The 3935-nt window shown below is 35.9% G+C and overlaps 1 non-coding gene across 1 annotated transcript; it reads right to left on the bottom strand.

The window, feature by feature from the left end:
* Positions 1-1384: 1384 nt before the first annotated feature.
* Positions 1385-1491, bottom strand: LOC124891862. The gene has a single exon (XR_007049915.1). It is a non-coding gene; the product is annotated as a small nucleolar RNA R71 (small nucleolar RNA).
* Positions 1492-3935: the final 2444 nt, after the last annotated feature.

Genomic DNA, 3935 nt, shown 5'->3' with positions numbered 1-3935 from the left:
TTGTTCTTGGGTTGATATTCTATATCATAGTTTTTTATTAGATTATCATCTGGGTTGTTCTTAATATCTTGTGCTTACTATTTTGATGAGTGGCCACCATAAGAATAAATCTATATTTCTATGTGAATCTAGGAGGAGAAACGTAGGATAGAATAAAGAGATTAAGGAGCAAAGCTTTCATCCTTTTATGAAATAGAGGATTTGAATTAGTATCTAAGATAGGGATATACCTTGAAGCCTTGTTTGGTTTAGTTGCAGGAAGATAGCCATATACATCTAATTGGATTATTGCATCCCCTCTCAACGATGTAGTTTAAAGGTTTATATAGGTCAAAGATTAGAGGTTGGGAGACCATGATCGTGTTATGAACCCTGCAAATCAACAACCTGATAACCAACAACACTGCGATAAGAATAGAGATTTGAAAGATTATTAGAAGTGCCTAAAGCATGGAATTCTGGTCACTATTGCTTGAAACCTCCTCTTGCTTTGCTATTACAACAAATTATTATTTCTTATTTATTTATATTTTTATTAAAAACTTCAAAAATCATCTTGATAAATTACACACTTAAAAACCCTTGTCTAAAACTAAAATTGGTTGAATTGCTAGTTTCATAGTCCTTGTGGGTATGATATCCGACTGTCTAAGTCACTCTATTGCTTGTACAATCGCATACACTTACCTGTCCGATAGACCGCAATAAGTTTTTGGTGCCGTTATTGGGGACTAGTATAATTAGTAATTTGCTAATTATTGGGTTTTTGATAGTAAGTCTAAGTGTTAACAACTTGATCTGAGCGGCTGAATTTTGTAGGACTAGCAAGAGATAGAGAGTTGGTAGAGCTTTATTCAGAACTAGAACTAGTATTTCAACAGAGGCGAAGAACTCAATATCCAATCCAGCAGGTTCAAATGGATGAACACACTGATCCTAATGATCTAATCGATCTAGTTAATCCAAATATATGGCATGTTCCATCTCCAGTTATTCCAGCTGGTCCTGCTTAAGAAGCTGCTAGACCTATTGTTGAGGTGGCAATCCCACTCATGAACATGCTACTAATAATATTCACAAGCCTAGGCCAGGTGGTCGATTTTGGTTAAATCAAAATATGGTGTAGTTGTTGAATTCAGCTGGGCCATTTGCTGGATTTTCACATGAAATTCCACAACAGCACATACAGACCTTCTTGGAAATAAGTGATACCTACATTCCTGTAGGGGTGAATACCGATTATGTTAGACTGACTGTCTTCCCCCTTTCTTTAATTAGGGAAGCGAAGAGGTGGTTCCTTGTTAAACCACCACTCTCTATTACTTCTTGGGAAGATTTAGCTCAGAAGTTCCTTATTCAATTCTTTCTATCAGGGAAGACTGTACATTTGAGAAGTGAGATTATGAGTTTTGGATAGAAAAAACGAGAGAATCTCTACCAAGCTTAGGAGAGATTTAAAAGTATGACTATAAATTTCCCTCATCATCAACAGTCTAATGATATTCTTGTTCATACATTCATTGAGGGGTTGGAGCCAAATACCAAGATTCTCTTGGATTCAGCAGTAGATGGGCAAGCTCTTGAGAAGACTTACGATAAATTATACTGCTAAATTGGATTTCATAGGGGAATCCTGAAGGGCATGCTAACTCGAGAAGTTCTCCTAAGAAGGTTTAGGTGTGTTAGATGTATATTAGTTCACTACTTTATCAACTCAGCTTTCAGTAATGTAAAATCAGATGCTTACTCAGTTTAACAGCATAAAATTGGGGGTTCTGGAAAAAGCAGCTACAACTAATGTAGTCCAATAGGTAAATTCTTGGTGCGAGGTTGGTGGAAGTAGTAAGCACGCAACAAATGCATATGCGGTTAATTGAGATTCTATTAATTGTGTGAGTAATATGAATCGTCAGGGGCAACAAAACTTTGGTAACACCTATAATCACAATTGGAGAAATTATCCTTGTTTCTCATGGGGTGGAAATTAGGCCAAAAATAATAATCATTATAAGGGGCCAGTGCAACAAAATCAACAACATCAGGTTCAGACTAATCAAGGCAATAATCAAATGACCAATATAGAGAAGATGTTAAAGTATCTTTTAGCTACTCAAGCACAGATAGTAGAAGATTTAAAGAGCCAATATACAAATATAAATACTCGATAGTTGATTAGGAGGAACCTAGAGTTATAACTTAGTCAGATTATAGGATTACAAAACACTAGACCTCATAGAGGGATACCTAATGATACAGAGGCAAAACCAAAGCAGGTAAATTCAATCACAATGAGGTCTGGTTTGTAGTTTTAGAAGAAGGAGCTCGAGAAGATTAGTCCCACGACTACTTATGATGATCCTAAAAAGAATGAGGAGAAACTGGTCAAAGTAAAAGCTACAAGTGATGCAACTTAAGTGAAAAAGAAGACTATACCTTTTTTCTTTCCTCAAAGGCAGTAAAAACACTAAGATGAGACAAGTTACAAGAAGTTTTTGGATCTTCTAAAGTAGGTTCATGTAAATCTTTCTCCTATTGATATTCTACAGAGTGTTCCAAAGTATGCAAAGTATCTGAAAGAAATAGTGTCAAATAAGAACTTGTTGACTGAGTATGCTTAAGGATCCAGGTAGTTTTAGTTTGTGTATCACTATTGGGCAGGACATCATTTCTTGTACATTATGTGACTTGCGGGAGAGCATCAAACTTATGCCCATATCTTTGTTCTGAAAGATGGGCCTTAGAAGTCCTAAACCCTTGACCATTATTTTATAGTTGGCAGATAGGTTCCTTGCTAGGCCAGATGGAATTATTGGAGAGGTCTTAGTGCAAGTGGGATCACTGATTTTTTCAGTAGACTTTGTTATTCTTGATTTTGAAGCTGATCATTTTATTCCTTTTATTTAGGGACACCCATTCCTAGCAATAGGGCAGTCACTTATTGATGTAGCCATAGGGAAGATGACTATAAGAGCGCATGACAAAGTAGAGGTTTTTTGTGTATAAAAGACACTAAAGTTTCCTACTACATATGAAGAATTTTCTTCCATATCAATTATAGACCTTGTTTTTGAGCTCCATCTGTTATTGTTTGATCATCCACTAGAGCGAGATTTGATAGGTAATAATCTATATGGTGATGTAAAGGCAATTGAATTGGTTCAAGTTATGAATTTTGTGATTATTGACACGAGAAAGCTGCCTTTTGACCTATTGTGTAGGCCAATTGGCCCATCTCCCATGGTTATTTGATGAAGCTCCAAAGTTTGAGCTTAAGGTTCTTTCTTTACACTTAAAATATGTTTTCCTTTGTGATAATGTTACCTTTCCTATTATTTTGCCTGCAAGTTTATCCGATGTGCATGTAAGGAAAACATTTGAAGTTTTGAAAAGGAGGAAGAAGGCCATTGGTTAGAAAATATTAGACATCACTGGTATCAATCTAGCTTTTTGTATGAATAATATATACATGGAAATATTTTACAAGGCAAGTGTACATCAATAACAGTCATTGAATATGATGATGAAGGATGTGGTACAAAAAGAGTCATTAAGTAGCTTGATGTTGGGATTGCCTATCCCATTTTTGAGAGTAAGTGGTTCAGCTCAGTACACTGCATCCCAAAGAAAAGTGGTATGACTTTGGTCACCAATAAGGATAATGAGTTGATTCCCACGTGTGTGGTAACTAGTTGGAGAATCTGCATTGACTACCAAAATCTGAATGAAGCCTCCAGAAAGGATCATTGTCCCATCCCATTTATTGATCAAATACTAGATAGGTTTACAGGACAAGAATACTATTGCTTTTTAGAAAGTTACTTAGGGTATAATATGATCATAATTAAACCAGAAGATCAAGAAAAGGCCACCTTTACTTGCTCATATGGCATATATATGTTCAGACGTATGCCTTTGGCATCTATAATGCACCTGCA

The sequence above is a fragment of the Capsicum annuum genome, unplaced genomic scaffold (assembly GCF_002878395.1).
Source record: "Capsicum annuum cultivar UCD-10X-F1 unplaced genomic scaffold, UCD10Xv1.1 ctg4165, whole genome shotgun sequence".
In the NCBI taxonomy this organism is placed as follows: domain Eukaryota; kingdom Viridiplantae; phylum Streptophyta; class Magnoliopsida; order Solanales; family Solanaceae; genus Capsicum; species Capsicum annuum.
Note: the sequence above shows the minus strand (reverse complement) of the source record. Positions and strands in the feature narration are given on the sequence as shown.